This window comes from Amblyomma mixtum, chromosome 9 (assembly GCF_055824585.1).
Source record: "Amblyomma mixtum isolate Tamu chromosome 9, ASM5582458v1, whole genome shotgun sequence".
Taxonomy (NCBI): domain Eukaryota; kingdom Metazoa; phylum Arthropoda; class Arachnida; order Ixodida; family Ixodidae; genus Amblyomma; species Amblyomma mixtum.
This window is the reverse complement of record NC_143020.1, coordinates 3,373,621-3,399,202: the sequence shown is the minus strand read 5'-3', so window position 1 is coordinate 3,399,202 and position 25,582 is coordinate 3,373,621. Positions and strand designations below refer to the sequence as shown.

At 49.7% G+C, this 25,582-nt stretch overlaps 1 pseudogene; it reads right to left on the bottom strand.

Moving 5' to 3' along the window:
- Window positions 1-17,109: 17,109 nt before the first annotated feature.
- On the bottom strand, window positions 17,110-21,356 carry LOC149328091 (uncharacterized; annotated as a pseudogene).
- Between the last annotated feature and the right edge of the window lie 4,226 nt (window positions 21,357-25,582).

Here is a 25,582-nt window from a genome sequence, read left to right as displayed (position 1 = left end):
CGCTTTGGGACGTTAAACCCCATAAACCAAACCAAACCAAAGTCATAAAACGACAACACGACTCATCACCTGTACCTCGTGACCTACTGAACCCCATGACCTGCTACTGGCCATAAAAGGAGCCGTCTTTTCTATTTACTCTAACTGGGCAGCAGCGGTGTAAACAGTCTTCATTGCACTCAACACATTGCTGCTGTCGCTGCTGCCAAGTACGATCACATCTGCAGTATCATTACTCACTTTAGAACACCCCACTGTACTTAGTGTATCATGAGAAATGAGCTGTATAAGATGAAGGGAGAACTGAAGGAGGAGCTAAAATAAGAAATGAACACGTTTAAAGAAACAATTGAAATTGATTTGCGAAATGAAATCCATTCATCCCCGTGATTCACCATCTAAACCGCGGTTGGACAGTCTAGCGAGGATGGAGAAAATTTGGCCCTCTCCTATATTTAAAAACATTCCGAAGAGAGACAGACCGCGATTGCAGCTATTTTCATCTCTCCTTATTTATTTTCTTATTATTTCGGTGTTGCTCGTAGCTGTTGCGTTGCTGCGACTGAGAGAAGGATGAAAATGAAAGTGCACGGGCCTGCCGACTGGCACAAGCTCCCACCACGGCTGCAGGAGAGTTAAAAGATAAGAGGAAAGAGTGAAAGAAGAGACGCCCGTCGCAACAACCGCGTCCGCCGAAGTGAAGACGCTGGCTGAAACAACAGGCTGTGGTTGTTTTCAGATACTCGCTGTGCTATTAAGCAAGCTGAACATTGGTTTATTAATTTATTGAAATTTTATTGCGATAGCAATACTAGTTGCACTTTCAGCCCGTCGCGTAGAGAGGCCGGCAGCTACAATATTAGCATATTGAATTGTATTGTATAACCGATGCACCACCACCACCTACACTACCAGCTGAACCATGGCCTAGCTACGGATATTGCTTTCGCAATCACCGGGCTTAACCAAGCTAAGCCACAGTCATTTTAACGTTCCGAATGGACTTCGGCTATGAGCGACACCATAGAGAAGGGCTCCGCAAATTTCTCCCACCTAGTGTTCTTGAACGCGCACTGACATCGCACAGTATACGTGCCTCTAGTATATTGCCTCCATCGAAATTCGGCCGCCGCGGCCGGGATCGAACCCGCGTCTTTCGGGCCCGCAGTCGAGCGCCGTTACCATTTCATTAACAACTTCTAGCAAACAATGATTTAAATTTCGGCTCATGGATGATATGACGAATCTCTTTTGGAATTTTTAAAACTGAGCGTACTAATTTGTACTCAACGACTCGGATCTTGTGCGCTGTTTCAAGAAAGGTGCTTCTAGGAAAAGTGAGGAGTCGCTCTGGTAATATCCTTCTCTTGCTTCTCTTTGGAACAATTTTACTGATAGCGCCCACTGAGATCCTCGGTACGCCTATATTCTCGCAGTGGAACACTTTTTTTCGTAAACATGTGTGTACATGAGCTGTGGCTTTGTGGTTTAGCACTGCCGGCACAGGCGATGGCGTATAACTGTAATGCAGCGGCAACCGAACCGAAAGTCATCTGTTCCTGCCACGCGAATGGAAGTTGATGGAGGTTAAAGACAGGGCTAGAGAGAGCCAGTTTAATACGCGCGGTGATGGCGTAGTGCAGCAATGCAGTGGCCAGTGAAGCTGATCTGTCATCCGTTTCATGACATCAAAGATGACCGAAGTAATTCATGAGAGTGTTACATCGCTTAACCAATGCGAAGCCTAAGAGTAGAAGTGGCCAGCAGCTCGCTAATTAGTGATGCAGTAATTCTCTGCCATCTCGGTAGACACCCGAACACCACCGTACAGCAAGGGAGGAAGTGGGACTGAAAGAAGAGGTAAAAGGGCCGTAAAGAAGAAAATGAAAATTGTATTTGAGGAAAAAAGATTACACAGTAACTGTCCCGAATATCTTGGTGGACACCCGTCATCCATTTGTAGATGAAGGGAGGAAGCGGGAGTGAAAGAAGAAACAGAAAGAGGGGCCTTAATGAAGGAAATGAATTTGAGGAAAGGAAATTCCACAGTAACTCCGAATCCACGTCCAGGGACGATGATGAAGGAACGCCCAGTGAAACGCAACGGCAAAACAATGACTTTGCAATTTACCCAGCGAGTTCCACTCGGCCAGCTGTAGCTGTCGTGTCAATCCAGGTTTAACCAGAGCTAAACCGTAGCCAAATTTTTTATTGCGTTAGCAATACTACTTTAGGTCTCGCCTCGTCGTGTAGCCCCGGTCGGTAGGGACGGATGAACTTGAATAGCGTTGCTTCAGCCGCGCTCCGCCAGAGGGCAGCGCCACTATGAGGTTTGCCACTTCTGGCCTTCGAAGCTGGCGTTAGCAGCACTGGCGCACAGTGCATCAATGGCGTTGGAATAACATCGGTTAAGTAATTAGCCTAATTTCTAGCCAGACTATATAAATAAATAACACCGAGTAGGCAATTAGTCGAGTTCGGGAATCGAACCAGGGCCTGCGGAGTGCGAGACGAGCACGCTAACCACTCCGCCATGCCAGTTTGATGGTTTGGAATGAACAAAGGAGCGTCTATTGAATACGGTGTCTTCGTTAACCCCTTCTTCCTCTCTTCCCATTTCGGCAAGGTTGAGGTGTCCACCGAGATATGCGAGACATACATTTCCTTCTCTCAAAAACCAATTTACCGACGAGCAAGGCGTACAGCCGAAAGGGCGGTAGCGTTCTGTGGACTCCTTGGCAGCGTTGCGGAATGGTCACGTGACCAAATATGACGGCGCCCATGCACCCGCGCTGTGAAGCGTCTGTAAATGTGGGCTTGCCTTGGCGTGAATACTGTCCATACAGTTCTGTAAGGAGAAGTGGCAGCCACAAGAAGAAGCGAGAAAGCGACAATGTGCACACGAGACGCCAGAACAGCGTGAAGAACGCCTCGCAAAGCGTCGTCTTAAGGATGCTGCTCGGCGACAACGTTCTACCTCTCTGAGTGGTTCCACGTCATCGGTCACCGATGTACGTTAACACCAGACTGCTCAGAAACGCCGCATTGTTACCAGGCGAAGGCAACGCGCCGAAGAACGCGCGCACCATTGCTAACGCAATTTACCCGGATTAAACAGAGCTAAAACACTGGCAATTTTTTTTAATTCTTCAGCATTCCCCGTTTATAGAACAACAGGTTCTTTCGAGGTTGGAAACCTTAGTGGACGAAAAACAAGGTATGTATGGATAAAAGTATCTACGATGGTTTAAACTCTGAAGCTTGCTGAGGATGGCGCAACCACGTTGTAAGGTATACACCAATCTATAGATGGCTCACAGCGCTGCCACCTGGCAAAATTAGACGGCACGCAACAGTGGCTAGGTAGCATAAACACATGTCGTGGCACCCATTTTCTCGCTCTGTAAATCGTCCATATCAGGTGTTCCTGCATTACCGCTGCGGCACCTTCAGCGCATTTTAGAGCGCAGCTGTTTGGCGCCCGTTTCTGCCTTTCGTGGTGTCGGGGTCACCGTTGTTCTGTGTAACCAGCAGTGGACACCTTCATCGTCATAATCATCATCACCTTAGTCGCGCATTAAGCTGCGAAACCAACTGAGCGGGAGCTTGGAAAGCGAACGGAAGGCGCCTAACAGCCGTCTTGGAACAGTGGACCCCTGAATCGTGCATTAATCTACGTGGCAGGATGGTAGTGGCAGATGTACGCTGCATACTTTGCGTTGACAACGTTGTGCCAGAAACGCGCCGCTGAAGCCATAGGTCATCGGCGTTCATTGTGTTTATTCACGTTCGCAACGTTTTACACTCCGAGCATTTCAAGGAAAGGAAGTGCGCATAACCGGCTCTCTGGGTTAGTGGACGCCTGAATCGCGCTAATTGGTATGTGGGATGCTGAGACACACGTTGGCTACAGCCAGACAATGTTTTGCCAGAAACGCGGCGCAGCAGCCATAGGTCATCGGCGTTCATTGTGTTTATTGACGTTGGCAACGTCTTACACTCCAGCATTTTAAGAAAAGTAAGTGCGCATAACCGTCTCTCTCGGTTAGTGGACGCCTGAATCGCGCTCTTTGGTACGTGGAATGATGAGACACACGTTGGCTACAGCCAGACAATGTTTTGCCAGAAACGCGGCGCAGCAGCCATAGGTCATCGGCGTTCATCGTGTTTATTGGCGTTGGCAACGTTTTACACTCCAGCATTTTAAGAAAAGTAAGTGCGCATAACCGTCTCTCTCGGTTAGTGGACGCCTGAATCGCGCTCTTTGGTACGTGGAATGATGAGACACACGTTGGCTACAGGCAAACAACGTTTTGCCAGAAACGCGGCGCTGAAACCATAGGTAATCGGCGTTCATTGTGTTTATTGACGTTGGCAGCGTTTTACACTCCGAGCATTTTAAGGAAAGGAAGTGTGCATAACCGGCTCTCTGGGTTAGTGGACGCCTGAATCGCGCTTATTTGTACGTGGGATGATGAGGCACAGAGAGAGAGAGAGAGAGAGAAAGCTTTTATTTAAAAAGAAGAAGGTTGCTCCAGTAACTTGGGTGGGACCCCTAGTCCAAGGCGCCACTGGCTTTAGCTGACTGACGGACTTGCTGAACCAACTTAAGTTGCTGATCCAGTGTCTCGCTGGTCAGGGCCACCTCCCACTGCTCATATGTCGGGTTGGATACAGTTAAGTGTTTTGGTTTCGTTGTACATTCCCACGATATGTGGTAGAGCGTAGGGCAAGCTCCACACCAAGGGCATGTATTCTGATATTGAGTGGGGCTAATCTTGTGTAGGATGAACAAGTTAGGGAAAGTGTTGGTCTGAATTTTCCTCCAGTCTATGGCTGCGGAGGAGTCTAGTTTTATGTGAGGGGGTGGGTATTTTCTGCGCTCCAGCCGAATATGTTCTAATCTGTCACCATAGGTGCTAGGCATGGGCGTGGGGTAGGGATGAGGATCCGCCCGGTGGGTTAAATCTCGGGCTAGATCGTTGGCTACCTCATTTCCAGCTAGTCCTTCGTGACCAGGTGACCATGTTAGTCTGTGTGTTAGGCTGAGATTGCCAAGCAGCTGTGTTGCTCTTGAGGGAAGCCTGACATTAAGAAAGTCTCGGCAGGCTTGTTGGGAGTCTGTTATAACGTGGGAGGACTCTCCTCTTTGGTCTTTATGTTTGATGGCGATAGCTATTGCCAGAGCCTCTGCAGAGGAGGGGTTTTCTGCATATATAGAAGCTTGGAGAGCCAGTTTTAGTTGGTGGTCAATCGCAGCGACTGAGAACTTTCCCGGCGTGCGGTAGGCCCCAATGTCTACGTAAACGGCTTTACGGTCGCTTTCTAGGTGTTTCTGAAGTGCCTTTGCTCGCGCTTGTCGTCTGCCTTGCTGATGAGCATGATGCATGTGACGTGGGATTGGACTAACGGTGATCTTTTTTCGGGTTTGGAGTGGAAGAGAGGTTTTACTGCCTCTTGTCTCCAGCCTCGGCCATGTCCCTAATTTAGTCAGGATCGTCTTTCCGGCATTGGTTTTTAGAAGGCGTTCTTTTTGGCTTTCCAAGAGGGCTTCTTGGAGCTCGGTAAAAGTGTTGTGCAGACCAAGCTCTAGGAGTCGTTCTGTAGAAGTGGCTATTGGAAGATTGAGGGCAGTTTTGTAAGCGGTGGCTCAGCGGTTATGGTGCTCGGCTGCTAACCCGAAAGACGCGAGTTCGATCCCGGCCGCGGCGGCTGGAATTTCTTTGGAGGAGAAATTCTAGAGGCCCGTGTACTGTGCGATGTCAGTGCGCGTTAAAGAACCCCAGGTGGTCGAAATTTCCGGAGCCCTCCACTACGGCGTCTCTCATAGCCTTAGTCGCTTTGGGACGTTAAACCCCGTAAACCAAACCAAACCAGTTTTGTAAGCCCCTCTTATGATTGTATCGATAGCTCTGGTTTCCATAGTGCCCAGTTTTTGGTAAGGGAGGCCGTATGTTATCCTGCTCAGAACTAGGGCCTGGACGAGTCTAAGGGTGTCCTCTTCTTTCATACCCTTGCGGTGCCAGGTAATGCGGCGGATCATTCTTGAGATTTGATTAACACGTTGGCTACAGGCAGACAACGTTTTGCGAGAAACGCGGCGCTGAAGCCATAGGTCATCGGCGTTCATTGTGTTTATTGACATTGGCAACGTTTTGCACTCCGAGCATTTTAAGGAAAGGAAGTGCGCATAACCGGCTCTCTGCGTCAGTGGACGCCTGAATCGCCCTTATTGGTATGTGGGATGATTAGAGACAGACGTTGGCTACAGGCATTGACAACGTTTTGCCAGAAACGCGGCGCTGAAGCCACAGACCATCGGCGTTCATTGCGTTCACTGGCGCTGGAGTTGTAAACGATTTACACTGCGATCATTTTAAGGAAATTAAGGTGAGCGGGCGTGACGAGGCACGCCAGCTTGCGTAGTGACGTCACTTGCTCCTCGCGCATGCGCAGTATGATCGTGCTAGAGCACCTGAAACAGCGCGACTGCGGGCAGTGTAGCTCACGCAACTATATATGGCTGCGCGCAGATGTTGCTTTCTCTGTCCTCCAGGTTTAACCACAACTAAAGCAGCCAATTTTTTCAATAACTCTCTTAGGCAAGCTGAATATTTCATTAACAACTTATAGGAACCGATAATTTAAAGTTCGGCTGATTGCAAGATGACGGATCTGTTTTGGGGACTTTTAAAAAGTGAATGTACAAATCTGGACACAACTAGTCCGAGCTTGTGCGCTGTTTGAAGAAACTTGTCACTGACAAAGGTACCACTCAGCTCTGATGAGATTAAATGGCTGCGAATGTGATGCTAAGAGAAGCTAGTCGTCTCTGCCTATGCAGATGACGTTTCACTTTCCGTTCGAGACAACGAAAGTTTCCGGCACTTTTTGAACACCTTTGCCGCATACACAGCGCTGTCCGGGGCGTAGCGTAACGCCTCTAGGAGTCACGCTCTCTGGTTCGGATCGTTTCGCGACCCTCTGCCGATCCCGGTACCTTTTTTGGACGCCTTAAGAGTGCTCGGCGTGCAGTTTGAGCAGAGCGGCGTCTCACCACGAACGTGGGATGTCGTCGTGGCCCGAACGACAAGCGCTTTATCAGGGGCGGCTCAGTTTGAGCTCTCCCTGCAGGCAAAGGTAGCATTGATCAAGTCTCGAGCCTACGCCTTTGCTCTTCACGTCGCTCAAGTGGCGACGATGCCGCGTCGTACCGCCTGTCGTCTCGCGTCCCTGGTAGGCGCGTTCGTTTGGGACGGTGGCACGGCGCTCATTGCGCGCTACCTGTTGCACCTCCCATGCAACAGAGGACTCGGACTCCTGTGTTGCCACGGTGGCACGGGCTCTGACTGGGAAGTGGGGGGTGCTCTAGTCGCCAGTACGTCTTACCCGGGCCGTTCGCTACTGCTCTATTGCTTGAGCACTGCTCGCCGAGCGTTCGTCCCGGGCCGGCATACGGGCCCGCAGGCCGAACAACCACTACCGTTCTGCCGCGGTGCCGCGGGCTTCCGGTTGGCTCATGAGGCCGACCTCCCTGGTGTTGACGTGGCTGACACGCCAGCCATGCGCATACGCGTGCGCCAGTCTCAGCCCTGGGGATAATAGTCAGACCGCGCAGTGGAAATGGAGGGTTTGGGCTTCGAGCTCACTTCCCAGTGAAGTTCGCGACCTCGATTGGAAGAGACGGGAGGGGCGGGGGGTTCTACCAACGCGCCACCGTCTTGCGATGTGGGGCGTCGTACCTAAAGACGAGTGCCCCAATTACAGCGCGCCGGAGACGACCCACCATTTTTCTAGTGTCCGGTCGCTCGTGTTATGTGGCGCCTGGTTTGTGGCGGCGACGCTGCCTAGCCGAGGCCCGCAGGCAGCCTGCCCGCGGGCAATGTACCCGGCGCTGCAGAACCTGCGCCTCCTCATGTGGACATTTCTGTCTGACCGGCTGGCCCAGGATGGAGAAGCGCTCTTTCTGCAGCGCTGGCGGACGCGCTTCTTTGTTGTGCGGGGAGGCAGGCTGGGAGTGCTAGTCTTGCTGTATTAGCCTCTTGCCAGTTCCTTTTGAAGTGATTTCACCTTGAAGTGTGTGCCGGCTTTTCTGTGCCTTTGAGTGCTGCATTTCGTCTTTTGCATTTCTGTATTTGCCTTTGAGTGTTCTCTTTGATCCCTTTAGGCTAGAGTCTTGCCTTTTGTCTAGCGTATCTATGCCTTTGTTCAGTGTATGCCTTTCTTCAGCCATGCATTGCGTATTTTCAGTCCTTTTCGGCGCCTGATGTCTTGTCAGCACGATTCTATCATTCGTTCCCAAGAGAGGGCGCTGTGACTGTTAGCATTTTTACACAATAAACTTCTCTTTGTGTGTTCAATGCCATTTATATAATACTTGAGTGAAGTACGGCGAAATGTGTGCAGCTTCGGACAAGCGTATGAGCGTTCACCAATTGTGCAAGGGGCACCCAGGTATTAGAGCGAGAAGACAACGGTAAATATAAACAGTTACAGCGAAAAAGACTGCGAGGATACCGCAGAGCCTCTGTGATGACTCCTCATAGAAACCTGAACGTGAAAGAAATTTGAGCGTGAAAGAAATTTGAGTACCGCCATTATTTAAACGCGGACCTTCGGGCTGCCATGCTAGCCGGCACGACATTGGGCGCATACGAGAACAGCGGCTAAACGGCACTATATAAAAGCTGCACGACGCCGTAATTAAAGAAAATTTGAAGTGATCGAATTTATTATCACGAAACTTGAAAATAAGCCCTTCTCTCCACTGGTGAATGGTTTTTCAAGCCCCTTGTGGACCACTAGCTAAAATGGCTCCAGTGAGAGCAAAAAATTTTTCATACCATTTTTCAAAGTGGAATTGATGGATTTTTTTCCTTTCTTTCTTTCTTTCTTTCTTTATTTGAGACAATTTGCTACAAATTGGCTCAGGAGGCAATAGGAAAAGGCCCCGATGGGGCCTGACTAGGCTATGCCCCCCTGACAGCACAGGCAACACAAGTGTACATATGATTATACATCATAAGCAGACCGAAGTACAACACATCAATACAGAATACAGAAAGATATACACCGTCTTAGGTTACACTCTAATCTCTCTATAGAACGAAAAGGAAAGTAACTTATTTGAACTGTAGTAATACAAAAACAATTTCTTACGTACTGCATCAAGTTTATCAGTAAACAAAAATGTTTCACCAAACAGAAATTCGTAATGTGAAATGTAATCCAGTGTACATAAGTAGTGGAATATGATCTATAGTGCACGATGGTAGTACAACATAATTAATATGTGGAATTGGTCATTATCTACTTTACAAATTAAAAATCACATTTGCTAACACTTATTTGGACACAAGGGACAAAAATAACACATACGCACAGGACACACGTTAGTTCATTGGTTTACATAGAGGCGACGTTACATTCATAGATCGTGGGCAGTTCCCATACCACTCTTGGTGCTGTGGTGCAGCGGCTAAGCTGTGCTCCATCTCTCCGACACGTGCCAGTTATAAACATAGTCACCGGTGTTGCTTGTGAGACTGAGGTTACTGAAGCAACCGATCGCGACCAATGAAAAATTTATTCCCATCTGCCACGGTTTCAAAATCCGGTGAGTAGGTTACCCTTTGCATAGTGGGAGCTGACTGCTATCACGTTTCAACGTAACGTGACCTTCATCACCGGTTTGTGACTTCCCTTCTTTGAGAATTTTTTGCAGAACGCGACCCTTAACGATGCCACTGCAATATTTTCAGACGGTGTGTGTTGACTATCAGGAACACCCAAATCAACTTTGACCATGCAAAGTGTTATCTGCTCACAGCATTTAACTGTCCGACATAAGGTTTTCAGCATGTCTTGCTTTCATATTCTGATAGATAACGTAGCGAACATCTTCCTCCTTGATAGAAGTCAAACATAATTCTTTTTTTAAAAAGGGGCCGCCTGTTTGGATCTTCCTGTATTACACCTTGCTTCAAAAGCATGTCTTCTGTAGCAGTTGTTATAGCGCGAGTATAACTAGCTGGTCGAGGCTAGACCTTCGTTCCTATACCGATGCCACAGAATATGGGCATTTGGAAAAGCCGTTCTTGAACCATGTGTCGTTCCGGACAAAAAAAAAGTTTCCTCTTCCCTCTACAGTCAAAGAAAATGAAAAGCTCACGGAGCAGAAGTTTCGTTCAAGTCCTGCCAAGGGTACGCGGCTTTTTGTCGCACGAATTTTTGACCGCCGCTGTTGTTCAGGATTTTCATTTCAAGCTGAAGCCCGGTTCTTTGCTTTCACGTGCACTTGAGTTGCGAGCTCTTAAAGACGGCCTGAGGGGCAAATATTGCACTGCAGCGCCACAAAAGATTCACAACTAGACACTCTCTTTAGGCAATTTGTCTCTTGAATAAACATTGCCCTTTGTGTACTTGTGAACGCACATCGTGATCCTTCTTACTTGGCAGGCCACATAAAAGATCCCGACCTGACATTCCCCTTGATGGTGCCCTGAATGAAAAGACATCGGTAGTACTTCCCTTCAGAGGGAATTACGTCAAAGCCTATAAGCCATGTCCTGTTATTCAGGAGAGTTCCTAACGCAGGAGCGAAAAACTCTTAACTCCTTGCAAGCCTTCTTTTAGGAGTGCTGTCACTAGCTTTAATGGTGAGTCCCCAATACGCAATATTACCATTCTCGGCAGTGAACAGATTGATTTAGGCGAGCATACAATAATGAGCCAAAAAAGAAATCATGCGTTATTATCTCCCTCCCCCCGATTTGTTTGGGAATCTTCCCAACATGAATTTGAAGTCACCCTCTCTCGTCTCTATATCGACGTCCGCGCTATACCAACCCATTCGGTTGTTTTCTTTACTTTTTCGGTATAATTGGTTACAATTAATTAACTAAACTACAGTGATTAAACTTGACGCTGGGGTTACATTTTGTCCCCTTAATCTGACGTTGCCATTCGATTTCTTCTTTCCTAATTAGTGGCCGGGTTATACGTGGAAGACAGCATTACATCGGACTTGACCTTGGCGACGAGCATGAGCCATTACAGGCTTTCGCCTTAAAAAGTGCAGCTTGTTACCCGCCACAGTGGTTCGGTGTTCAAGGCATTCGTTTCCTGCGCCAGTGTCCGGGTGCAAACCCGACCGCGGCGGCCGCGTTTCGATGGAAGCGAAAGGAAAAAAGATGCCCAGGCTTAGCTTGGTTAAGCAAAGCATGCGTTGCATATTGCGCGGTCTTTTTGCGCGAGGTATTGCTTGGCGGCACTCGATTTTCTCAGCAGCTTTTCCTCCGTGACGTATGGATGGATGGATGGATAGGAGCGCCCCCTTTGAAACGGGGCGGTGGCAACCGCCACCATGCTCAGCCGTCTTTTTTTTATCTTTTTTTATTATTTTTTCTTTTTTTGTTTTTGTCACGTGATTTGGTGGCTGCCCGGCCGCTCCCAAGGGCTGAACTAAGTGACTGCAATATGCTACGCATAAAAGGCGGATGTGTGCTGTACATTATTAACGCTCTTTATACAGATCCCCAGGTACTCGAAACTATTCCGGAGCCTCCACTGCAGCGCCTTTTTCTCTCACTTCTTTATTCCTTCTCTTACGGTGTTGTTGACATGCCCACCGAGGTATGAGAGGCAGTTACAACACCATTCCCTCTCCTCAAAACAAATTTTCAATTTTCATCATCTCTCTAAACCGCGGTTCGGGAGTCTAGCGAAGATGGAGAAACGTACATGACCCCCTCCACTCCTTAAGAACATTCCGAGGAGAGACAGATCATGATTGCAGCTATTTTCATGCTCAGCTTATTCACTCTTTTTATTATTTCGGTGTTGCCCGTAGCATCCGGTTTGCCGTAGCTATTTTAATTTTGTTGCGAAAGCAGCACTGCGCTAGTCGCCAAGCCATTTAGCGGAGCTCTGGAACGGCCAAACTGCACATGCGCGAGGAGCGGTGACGTCACATAGCACACAGCTGGCTTGCCGAAGCCGCCGCCGCCGCCCAGCGCTCTCCATCGCCTCGCCGACAGTCACCCTTTCTCTCTTCTCTGATGCGAAGTAGCGTTTGCGCACCGCCATCTGCGTGGTTTGAGGTGTATATAAAATTGGCAGTGGCTCAGCTCTGCTATAGCAGAATATACGTAGCGTGAGGTGAGGGCTAAGTGTCCACATCTCGGTGGGCGCCTGAACCAGAGGGAAGGCGCATAACTTCCCTCTTGCAACATTGGGCACGTCACCATGCTCTAATCATGTGGCGGTAGTGACAGGTGTGCGCTGCTTGCGTTGGCATTGACAACGTTGCGCCAAAAAGGCGGCGCTGAAGCCATAGGCCATGTTCATTGCCATTGGCGTAGACCACGTTTTACACTCGGATCATTTTAAGGAAAGGAAGGCGAGCGCGCGCGCGCCGAGGCACGGTAGCTGTGCGTAGTGACGTCACTTGGTCCTCGAGCATGCGCAGTATGGTCCTGCAAGAGCACGCGAAACGGTGACGCTGGGAAATGGAGCTCAAGCAAAAATATATGGCTACGCGCAGATGTTGCATTCGCAATCCGCCAGGTTTAACCAGAGCTAAACCACGGCCATTTTTTTTTTGCATCACATAATGATACTTTGGTTTATTGGGCCTTAACTTCCCAAAGCGACTCAGGCCGTGAGGGCCGCCGTAATGAAGGGCTCCGGAAATTCCGACCACCTGCGGTTCTTTAAAGTGCACTAATACCACACAGTACGCGGGCCTCTAGAATTTTCCCTCCATCAAAATTCAGCAGCCGCGGACGGGATCCAACCCAGGTGTTTCGGGTCAGCGGCCGGGCGCCGCAACCACTTGGCCAAACTGGCGGGACCATGGTTGTTTTCAGAAATTCCCTGTTCTCTTAAGCAAGCTGTACGTTTGATTAACAACTTATGGCAAACGACGATTTAAAATTCGGCTAATGAACAATATGACAATCTCTTTTGGGGTTTTTAAAAACTGACTGTACAAATTTGCACTCCACCACTCGGATCTTGTGCGCTGTTTCATGAAAGGTGCGACTAAGAAAAAGGGAGAGTCGGGTTTGGTAGTATTCAGATGGCGGCTTTTTGGCCCTCCGATTGTACAGTGCATAAGTACACGATGCAGCCACTGAGAACCAGCTCGTCTTATCTTGAATCATAAAAATAGACCACTTTTGATGTCATCACATGTGCATCTAGGTTGTTGCGCTGACTTGTACCCTATATAACGATATTTTGAGACCAGTCCATATTGTGAACTTGGTGAGCATGTCTGTTGATCCAAACATGACATCAACGCTTTGGATGCTTTGATTCGCAAGGCATTCAAAGTAGCACTTCATCTTCCCCTCAACACACCCACAGAAAGATTACTAGGCCTGTGTCTCCAAAACACGATCGGGGACCTGGTGGAGGCCCACCGACAGGTCCAATACTTCTGGCTCATACAAACTTCCACAGGTCAGTATATCGTGGACTCCCTCGGCATCAGAATACCGGCCAACGACCCAAACCTCCTCGCAATCCCACGACACCGGGAGCTTCTCATTAGGCCGCTCCCGAGGAATATGCACCCGTCCCACCATGAGCAGCGCCGCAGAGCCCGTCCGAAGGCACTCCATCGAGCGTACGGCCCCGAGCCGGACGCCGTATGGTTGGACGCTGCCTGCACGGGTGATGAAGCGATAGCAGCTCTGGTGGACTCTTCATACCCCCACCTCACACTACCTCTCCGTCCAGACACGTCCCCAGAGGCTGCAGAGGAAGCCGCCAATGCACTTGCTATCACTCGCACGGAATCCCGGTATATTTTAAGTGACTCTAAAACTGCGATTGCTCGAGGCCGAGTTCATGTCCCTGCTTTTGGCATACTGGACTCGCCCGATGCACTCTCCCCCCGCCATGTCGAGCTGATATTGGTGCCTGCACACTCCGGGAATCCCGGAAACGAGGCTGCCAACCTTTTAGCCCGAGGTTCTTTAAACCGGGCTCAGGTGGCCTCGGATCGGGGATTCACGAAGGAGCGCATGCACACATTCAGTGAGCTGACCCAGGCATAAAGAGCCTCACGCTAGCTCTACTCCCCGCCCCACCCCTCCCTCGATAACAAACACGCAACACTCTGGCGCAGACTACAGACACATACTCTCCCCTCACCCCTTAACCTAGCCCCTATCATCCCTCCTCCCCCAATCCGGCATGCGCCCTATGCCCAGAACCCTTCGCCTGTTCCCTCCACATCCTTTCCCTCTGCACGGCGGACCCTCCCCCGCGGGACCTAGAGAACCTCAAGCCCTGGGAGGACTGGGAGACCCTACTGCGCTCGGAGGACCCGGCCGTGCAGACCATCGCCACCGGCCGTGCTGCCAGTGTTATGGGCCTTAGGAACATAAACACTTGAGTGCAGTGGGGTTGTGCGGGGACCCTGGGGCGTGCCCCGAATTCCTGTTGAAATAAAGTTTCCTCTCTCTCTCTCTCTCTCTCTCTATTGAATTGTAAAGTTTTTTGGTAAACAATAAATTCTCTAATAAAGGCTCGAGATCCTCTCGTGCCCTACTTCTCTCCTCTGTTTATTTTGGTCTCTCCATGTGTCTGATTTCAGCTTTTGAATAAGTTGTACCCAGCAGAGTTTTTTAGGCGAAAGCCTTTAGTACCTCATCGTTGTTGACGAAAGGATGTCGGCAGAAGCTTGTCAGCACAGGTGTTAGGCTTTTGACGGGTGGCCCCTGTTTCTCTTTCTTCTTTCATGCCCACTTCTTCCCTTCCTGCACGGTGTGGTTCTAGTGTCCACCGAGATGACAGAGAATTACTGCGCCATTTCTTTTGCTCAAAAAGCGTTGCGTTCAAAGGGCAAGGCACCACGCCGAACGGGGGGTGGCGTTCTATGGACTCTGGCAGCGCTACAACACGCTGCCGCGTTCCACTCCTAAAGGCTAAGCTTAAGCGTCATTAATTAGCAGTTAATTACTACTTAGGCGAAAGCCTTTAATACCTCATACTGTTGTGACCAAGATGTGTTAGCGAATGTTCCGCGTTTAGGATGCATGCCTTATTGGGAATATGCCAATCAATCGATAATAGGGTGCAACCGAAAGACATCAGAACATGATATAGAGGGATTTCATGATTTTATCTTTGCACTTAATGACTAAATGACTAATTGGAAATTAGTAGTAGTTAAGAAGTGGCATGTGAGACTGTGCACTGCGCCTGTAGCTTAACTAACACTCATTAATATTTTTACTAGTTAAGGTCAAGTTAACTATCACTAACCACACATCAACTAGTATCACCAAATGTACAAGTCATGCTTAGCAATCATTAATAGTTAGACGTTTCATAGACATTGTGTAGAACATTCTACAGAGTTGCATCACTTGACAGGTGAGTGACAGGACATGATGGATGGCATTAGAACAATGGTAGAGACCAATTAGTCGAATCAACATTTCTAGTCAGACCGCATAAATAAATAAAACCGGGTAGGAAATTGGTCGAGTTGGGGAATCGAACCAGGGTCTCCGGAGTGCGAGATGGGCATCCTAACCACTCCGCCATGCAAGCTCGATAGTTAGGAATGAACAGGCAAGTGCTCCTGCCTCGAGCCTCATTTCTCCCGGAAAACGTGGCCATATTAGAAATTAAGTACTCCAACGTTTTTTTAGTGATCAAGTGAAATCCGTGGATAATCGCTTTTCATCCGTGAGTCCAGATTTCGCCGTTTTCTGCCCGTCTGAAAATGCAAGGCGGAGAATGGCGCGCTAAGCCTAGGCGGCGTCGGGCCGTCGGCTCGAAGAAACGCTGCTACAGCTCACACCACACCCGTGAGGATGGCTGGCGCTGACATAGAGGCGTCAGCTGGAGCCAAGACAACGCTCGAAGAGAATCTTCAAAGCGATGACGACGCTACCGACAGCGCTACCGACCTCTCGCAAAAGAGAACAATTGACAACAGGGGATGGTTCACTGCCAAATACCACAACTCGAGACTGATTGCCGTTCCGGAGGCGGGGACAGACGCGGCTGACAACTCAGCGCTGAGCCAACCCAAACTCAAGTGGAAACCCGTTCGGAGAGAGAAGTTGCCTCCTCTGCTAAAAAACGACTTCAAAGTCATCCTTAGACCGAAGAGTGGACTCAACATCAGCGAACTGAGCACGCATCAGATGGCCCGGGCTATAACCAAAGCATGCGGAAAACCAGACATCTGCCACGAAGGCAGCTTCCTTATACGGCTACGCAACCGATCCAACACCGCTATCTCAGCACGCCAAGCATGGAGGCTGCCAGTGCTGTGCAGTGTATGTCGAGTCTACGCGTTGGTGGAAATGACTGAGCAGTGATGGCTTACGTGGCCGCGCCGGACAATACGTGCAAAGGTGTCATTCATGGACTAGACTTCGGGACCACGGCAACTGAATTACTATCACATCTTCTTGTATGTACCCAAGGAGTTAAAATACTTTATGCAAGAATGCTTGGAAAATCCGAAAGCGCCGTCATTACCTTCGAGGGAAAGATCGTTCCGCGCTACGTCTACTACAATGGCGGCAAGATACGTTGCTCCCTCTATCGATCATCGCGGCAAGTGTGCTATACATGCTTCGAGGCCGGACATAGGGCGGATGTGTGCCCGACACCTGACGTCGTCGTCCGCTCCAAATGCACCGAGCCAGTGATCGAGGATGGACACTCCTACGAGCCCAGGTGTGCGCTATACACGGATCCGCATCCTACAGGGGCAAAGGAGTGCAAGGAACGCCTCAGGAAAACGAAACCACGGACGAGAAAAAAAGAGGAACCAGGCGGCTGAGAAAATGGCGTACGCAGCCGGGCCCGGAAACCATGGTTCAGCGAGGACTCCAGTTCGAGATCCGAGTCGAGATCGGCATCAACATCAGGAGCAAAGTCGAGATCGCCGTACAGGACCCGGGACGGTACGGAATCCAAAAAGAAGCAGCAGCAGAAAAATACCACAGCAAAAAAAGAAGAAACCAGGGTGACCTGGAAAGAGTATCTTTTCCCTACCTCTCCCACTGCTCCAAAAAACACGAACACACCGACAACAGTGATAGGTAACAACGCTAATGGGCAATCTAACAAGGAAGCTCAAGATCTAAGACAAATAATTCAGACGCTCAGGACAGAAAACGCTCAGCTGAGACAGAAACTAAACGATCTCATAGACGAACTAAAGGCCCAAAGAATAAGGCATAACAACACTAACCCACAAACAGATCAAGATCGGGCGACAACTATAGGGTGGCAGGAATTTACAACTGCCATGGCGGCTGTTAACAATGCATTGACGAATCTTAGGAACCTCATCTCCAACATCGAAGACGAGACGCGCAAGGATAGAGAGCGCCTAGTATAATACAGCCATGTAATCCAGTGTAAAAACCTATAACAGGCCATCTCAGTATGGCGAGCAACCGTGCGCCGTCCTTGTTGTCTCGTCTAGTCCGCGTCTCCTTGCGCTGCCTTGTATTTGTTCAAAACCGTAAAAGCTGGGTCAAGTTGGAAACCCTCGAAAGATGGCAGTGGAACTGCCGTGGAATCCGCCGAAAGCAGGGTCTTCTTAAACAACACATCACAAATTGCACCTATCCTTAAGACATAATCGCCCTACAGGAAACCGGCTGCTCACTCACAGGGGATGTCCAGTCGATCGTCCATCGTGGGGGTAGCACATCGATGCTGCCGAGGTGAAGAAGCGCTTCCGGCAATTCTCGAACAGAAATCCTCTGCCACCTCTAGTTCTTGCAGTCTTTCATAAAGTGCCAATGCACGGAAAGGGTGTTTCTGCTGGGGAAATGTCGGCAGTGCTCGAACGACGTGCCAGATTTTGGAGAGTGGTTTGCGGGGATCCAATCTGCTGCAAAATGACCGCCACCGTTGTTTGCCTAGGTTCTCCAAATAGCGCTGTATTAGCTTCTGGGCATGTCGAGAGGCCCGGAGATCCGAGACATCCTTTGTCCTCCGGTATTTTCTTTCTGCGCGCCGACGAATCGCCCGAAGCTGCGCGTAGATCACATCCACTGGAGCTGTGGAATTAGGCGCTGAGATGTTGCGCGTTGTATCTTGCATGGCCGAAATAATACGCTGTTCCACATCTGTTGGTTCAGCGAGGTTACCACAGGTTTCTTCTAGAGCAATGCGGAAAGCACTCCAGTCGGTGCAACGTATTTTGGCATTTGGAAGACGGTGAAACCACCGTAGCTGCACATACGTTGGTATGTGGTCACTTCCATAAGTTTCAATATCAGCACACCACGTTGCGAACGATGAGAGGCGCCTGGATACAAATGCAAGGTCCAGGCAGCTGCTGTAGGTAGTCCCTTGTAGAAATGTCGGCGCGCCATCATTGAGCAAAACAAGACCTGCATTGTCCATGAACGTGGCGATATCCCGTCCTCGAACGTTCGTAATGGCGCTTCCCCAGCCGTGGTGATGCGCATTGAAATCTCCTACTATTATATGGGGCTCCGAAACGCTGTCGAGTAGCGATTGTAGTCGTAGGGCATCAAATCGACCCCTTGGTGGTATGTAGCCACCTATAATAGAGATTGTGCGCCCATTCAGAGTCACAGTGATTGCAACATACTCGTTGCTACTGCCCCCAGGAATTTGATGCCGAATGTAAGTGAGGTCACGACGGATGCATAGTAGTACCTTGCTCAAATGCCCAGCCGCTTCAGAGAGGAAACTTTCATAACCGGACAGTCGAAAAGGAGATGTGATATTAGGCTCACATATTACAAGCACTGGAAATCGGTACTTCAAAATCCTCTGCCTGAAATCTGCTAGGCGGCCTCGCAGACCTCGAGCATTCCATTGTAATACTGCCGATCGAGAGATTCTCTCCTGTAGTGAGGGTGCTGACGACGGTAGAGCCATAATTTTTGACTGCTATTAAAGGGTGGCAAGCACCGGTTCAATAGCGTCTAGAATTTGGACAGCAGCCTTAGCAATTGGCGTGTCCACTCCAGCAATTATCAGCCGTAAGGTGCCTATCAGCTGTTTCAGCATCGCCCTGATTTGATCATCTGTTGTAGACACATCCGGCGGACGCACAGGCGGACGTGTCACAGAGCTTACAGTACGCGATGGTAGAGGTGGCCACTCTGCGGAGTCCTCCTGGGTGGTTGACAGTCTTGGCTCTTGCGGAGCTGGAGGCGGTGGCTTCTGCGCGGCAGAGCGGTCTCGGTCCTCCTGATGTATTGACACGTCATTTACTGAGCTCAATTTCTTCTGCCGGTTTCGTGTCCTCCTCCTGGAGCGACGTACCGCGATTGCTGCTTCTCGGTGAGTAGAATGGTCTCTCACCATTTTCTTCAAGATCTTCATCTCTGTTTTCACCTTCGGACATTCCCTAGACGTTGCCTCATGAGGACCTTTGCAGTTGGCACAAACTGGAGGCTCAATCGCACATGTAGGTCCCTCGTGCACGCCACCACAAAGCGGACATGCTTTAGTGCTCGTACACGCAGCACTTACATGTCCAATCTTCTGGCATTTTCGGCGCTGCACCGGTCGGGGCACATAAGGACGCACTGGGTGCCTCACAAAACCCACTTTCACATGGGATGGTAAAGTAGTACCCTCAAACACTAGTTTGACACACCGTGATTGGCCGAAACGGTGGATGTCAGTTATGCGAACAGAACTTGATAGCAGTTGCACCAAGTCCATATCCTTGATCTCTATGTCCACGTCAGAAATCACACCAGCAGTAGTGTTAAGTCCATGAGCGAAGAACGAGCGGACTCGTATGTTGCCAAGGGCAGACACGGTCTTCAACTTCTCCAGGGTGGCCTGGCTAGAGACATCGAGAGGATATTCCTTCTTGCATTAATAAGCACTCCTTTGACTTGGCCCGGAACCAGTCGTTCAAGAAGAAGAGTCAAAGTCTGCCTGTTGATGGAGTTGAGATTCTCTAAATCCTCAACAGGCATGTATGAAATTGTGTAAGTGAGAGATTGCTCACTTACATTGGCCTCGTTAGCAGTCTTCTTGCTCACACTGTGTTGGTTAGGCATCTTCGTGGTCACAATGGACTTGTTAGCCCGCTTCGTACGCACACTGGGCCCACACTCAGTCGGGGTTTTGGAAAGCTTCCTCTTCAGGCGCCGACTCACAATCTCGGTGTAGCCACCGTCGAACTCTATGTCATCCGAGTCGGAGAAACTAGACGACCCCGGGAGCTCTGAGGGGAGATCCATACTGCATCCAGGTTGATCTGTGCGGTTCACACTGCTAACCACAGAAGGCAGCAGAGGCGGCGGGTCATCCGCCATCGCCTGGGACGGCGAGGTTGCCTTGAAGGCCACAGAAGCACAAATTATTTTGAAAAAGCAGGAGCTCGATCAAGATGATGATGACCTCGATCAAGAGAAGCTGCTGTTCGCAGCGCTCCTCGTCTTCTTCTCCACTCGACTCAAATTCATCCGAAAGGCTCACGATGTAAACGCGCATGTGGCGGCTCCTGGAGATGTACACGACGTAATCCACGATGTACACCCAGCTGCGTCTCCGGAAGAGCTAAAGAACACTTACGAGTCAGAACTCATGGAGTGCCATACTCCAGGTGATGATGCTCGGAAAATCCAAGACCGCAGAGATTACGCTCGACGGCCTGATCTTGCCACGATTCTGACCCCAAAGGAGAATAATACATAGCAGCTGCGGCCATACCAGTGAAAAGTCCGGAAGAAGCAGAAGAAGCAGCAATAGCATACGCCATGTGCATAAAGGTTTCGCAGGAAAATACCATATTAGCGGCTCAAAAACTGCGATAAATAACTTCATAAAAGGCAGACTACATCCCCCGGCTGTAAACCTAATTAGCAAATACTGCCCAGAAGCTCGAATCAAAATAATATGTACCCCCACACACTCAGGCCTCCTAGGAAACGAAAAGGTCAACTACATAGCCCGAGAACTATCTGGGCAGGACCAGACAGGTTCCCAAACCACGCGGCCAGCTCAGCGAAGGACCATCTACTGAGTTTTAGTGAAATCGCGACTTTCTATCAAAGGACCAGTTAGGAATATCCCCCTCCCAACCCCACGCTCACGCAAGAGCAAGCAACCACTCTTAGGCAGCTCCAAACGCACACATTCCCTTGCCCCGCAATACTAGCCAAAATTCATTCAGATATATACTCTGCAAAATAAAAAGCTGCGGAGCGTTTGCTAACCTTAACCACATCATGTGGGCCCACAGTAAGATCCCTTTCAGCGGAATAACCACAGATGAGGAAGGGGAGACAGCGCTGGGCACCTCGTACCTGTGGCAAGAAATGTTGCTCACAGAGAGAGCTTACCAGGTCGCCTAGCTCCAAGAAATCGAGGCCACCAGGCGCACAGTAGCCCACCTGCGCCAGACGGGAGCCTTCCTCTTCAAAGACTCCATTAGTAAAGTTTATTCTCTCTCTCTCTTGCCGAAATTCGTCATCTACTACAGAGGTGAAGTAGCATGCTACCATGCACTTTCAAACTTTGCCCTGGCGGAGTATGACCCGTCATTTTTCGCTACTATGGTACTCCGCATGCTAAGTCGGGAGCCTTACTAGCTTCATTATACGAAATTGTGTCGGGGACCGATGTTGAGGTCGGCAGGGTTCAAAACAACTTTTAGATCACTTGGGAGACCCACATTAGAGCAATGCGAAAGCAGAACGTCAACATACTATATTGACGTCTCTGGTTGTTCTGACGATCACTTATCGACCAATTATGGCTGACTTATCGATCACTTAAAGATACTTTATCAATTTTTCAATTTCAATTTCAATTTATTTTCTCATGTACACATGGTGAGGGCCGAGGGGAAAAAAACAGAAATTTTGGCTTGACGTGCCCCTCGGCCCCTACATTGCAATTAATACCACAATACCACAATTAATTGTTTTACTTAACCGAGTTCAACCAATTGCCCATTTGAGTTTTCAAACATCGCGCCACCTCGCTTTGTTTTCAATTTGGCGCCATGCATTGGCTCTGCCTAGACTTCAGGTCATGTGGTGCCACACCTCCAGAGCTTTCAAATTTCGCTCCACCTTTACTCTGGCCTCTACCACTTTTTGGACATTTTCAGCTTTAATTAATTAACTAATTAACCCACCTCAACCCCCTGATTTTTCGCGCGAGATTTTTCGATGCTCTATCCGATGGTACTATTTTTTTCGCGTAAACTCATTCTTTTGATCGTAATCATGCGGAGAAGAACGTGATGATAAGAAGCCGCAAACATAGCCGTACAATTATTACGCATTAAAAAGAAAGGAGGTATCGCTAGCCTCTGAAGCAGCAAAACCGACAACAAGCCGCGGGAGCTCATCTCTAGGGCGCTTGGCTACTGAGTTGTAATTCGCGGTCAACTGGGATCACATACTATAGGAGCAGCCTCATGCCCCCTGGGAGGGACGACAAAGTCGAAAGATCAGTTCGAGGCCTTTCTACTGAGCTTGAACCCGGAGACTCAACTACAACTTGCCCAGCTGGCCGAAGCCGTCGCCGAGAGCCAAGACCTTTCGACCGTCGTCTTAGTGGGTAGCCCTCTAGCTACCCGCATATCCTATCCTATCCGGGGTTCGAACCCAACTGAGGCAGCCGTGTTTCGATGGAGGCGAAACGGAAAAGCGCCCATGCGCTTTGCAAATGTCAGTGCCCGTCATGTCAGTGCCCGACATGTCACTGCCCGTCAAATGTCAGTGCCCGTAAAATTTCAATGCCCCGAGACCTACCCGCCGCGGTGGCTCGGCGATAAGGCGCTCGTATACCGAGCCGGAGTACCCGGATTCGAACCCGACCGCGGCGGCCGCGTTCAGATGGAGGCGAAACGCAAGAGGCGCCCGTGTGCTGTACCCGCCGCGGTGGCTCAGTGGTAAAGCGCTCGTCTACCAAGCCGGAGTACCCGGGTTCGAACCCGACCACGGCGGCCGCGTTTTGATGGAGGCGAAACGCAAGAGGCGCCCGTGTGCTGTGCGATGTCAGTGCACGTTAAAGATCCGCAGGTGGTCGAAATTATTCCGGAGACCTCTACTACTTCACTTCTCTCTCTTTCTTCTTTCAGTCCCACCTTCCTTCCTTCCCTTACGGCGCGGTTCAGGTGTCCGCCGATATATGTGAGACAGATACTGCGCCACTTCCTTCTATCAAAAACCAATATAGTTTGGTTTGGTTTATTGGGGTTTAGCGTCCCGAAGCAACTCAGACTATGAGGGACGCCGTAGTGAAGGGCTCCGGAAATTTCGACCACCTGGGGTTCTTTAACGTGCACTGACATCGCACAGCACACGCTCCTCTAGAATTTCGCCTTCATAGAAATTCGGCCGCCGCGGCCGGGATCGAACCCGCGTCTTTCGGGCCAGCAGCCGAGCGCCGCAACCACTGAGCCACCGCGGCCGGGCTAAAAACCAATTTACCAATTTACCAATTTTACTCGTGGGCTGTGCGATGTCAGTGCACGTTAAAGATCCCCAGGTGGTCGAAATTATCCCGCAGACCTCCACTACTGCACCTCTTTCTCTCTTCTTTCTCTCTTTCTTCTTTCTCGCCCACCTTCCTCCCTCCGCTTACGGCGCGGTTCAGGTGTCCGCCGAAGTATGTGAGGATACTGCTCCATTTCCTTTCCTCAGAAACCCATTTACCAATTTACCCTGAAGAACTCCACCACTACGCCACCTGTTTCCTCCTTTCTTCTTTCTCTCCGTCCTTTACCTTAAGGTGCAATGCAGTTCGGGTGCACATCGAGAAGTGAAACAGTTAAGGCCCCATTTCCTTTCCTCGAAAGGCATTTTTAATTTTTTCTTGGTGAGTCAGACGCCATGTATTGAAGCTTTTTTTTGCATCATATTATGTTTTGTAACATAGGCGTAACCTCTGGGAACAAATTTCCCAAGGCGGAAGCATACAAAGGTATTTAATAATTCGCTGCACCCTAAAGTGGCCTTAAAATTTGATAGAGAACTGTGTAGTGAATGATTTCAAGTGCCTCTGCTTGGAATCTGACGGATGTTTTGTATTTTTTTAATATTTTGAGCACCAATAACATCTCTCCAATGAAAATAGTGCGCTGTTTGACAAAAAATGTAACAAAGTAGGAGTGACGATTTGGAGGTGGTGACGAAGCGCGGCTACGGCCGCTTATCTGTTTTTTCAGCCAGCGTCCGCTCCGGCGGACGCAGTTGTTGCTGAGACGCGCGTCTTTTCTATCCTTTTTCTCTTTCCTCTGATCTTTTAACTCTATCTGCACGTGTCAGCGGCGGTGGCTCGGCTGGAGCCAGTTGGCAGGCCCGTGCACTTTCTTTTTCATTCTTCTCTCAGTCGCCACAACAACAGTGACGATTTGGCTAAATGGAGCTGTGGTCTCTGAGGAGATACTGCAGTTGCCAGAACCGCGATTGATAGAAGAAAAGGGCGGTGGTCTGATATGTGCACCGGCGAGGATGGCAGCGTCATTACATTAACTGCACACACTGTCTGCGAAGGGCTCGTCGGAACATACGCACTGTCTAACCTACTTGCCGATAACCCGCTACGCCAAGTTCACACAAAGACATTGCCGTAGAGGAGCTCATAAGCGTCTGTGAGCATGAAATGGCTGACTAGGCGGCGCAACTCGCGCGCATTCCGACCTGGCCTACCCCTACCAGGGCCCTGCACATCAGCGACCGTATCGAGCACGCAGTTGAAATCGCCCAACATCACAACATTACGCCCTCCAAGAAAATACACATCTAAACCTTTAAAGAATGCGTTCACCAAATTAGAATGCGCAGGCGCATAAATGCAAAGAATTCTCAGGTGAAGTGCGTTAAACGCGCAGTCGAACGCCAGCACGCGTCCAAGTGCATCGTAGATAACACGATATCTCGCAAGAGTAAGTGGTTCAAAACAAGAACGCCAACGCTGCTAGAACGCATGCTGGCGTACGAAAAGAAGGCATCGACGCCAAACCTACGCTTGAATTTCTACACGTCACTGAGTCAAAAAAAAAATTGGTTTCTTGCAGGCAGACGATATCGCAACCCGAGGAACGAGCGAATGCGACCACCGCTGCCTTCTTCGAAACACTGCGGAACCCCTGCACGTTAATAGTAGTAACCTAAAGGTTAGTCATTTTGGAAATGAAAAATAAAACCTGGACAGTCGTGATGTGTAGGCAATACAAAGCGCGCCGCGAACGGCGCTACACGACCTCATATTTTTCGGAGTGTCAGACCTGAGGAGGCACGAGGCCTCCTTGGCTGACCTGCAGAATTGTCCGAGCCCGTAGTTAACGCATGTGGACGCTTTAAGGTCGAAGTCAAAGCGACCATCTCAACATCTGACGACTGTGCGCTGGAAGTTCTGGCGCTGGTCTTCGATGTCGAAGAGGACAGCGACTGCACAGGGTCAGCGTCTGGAAATGATCTTGGGTCCTCTCCAAGCGATGCCGACAACGGCGACGGCGGCGTCGGTTCCTCCTCAGGCATGATGACAGTCTCGTTAATGACGAGGTTGACTGAAGAGGCTGAGGACGGCAAGCTGCTGTCGTCACCGTCAACCTCAGCTATGTCGGCGTCCC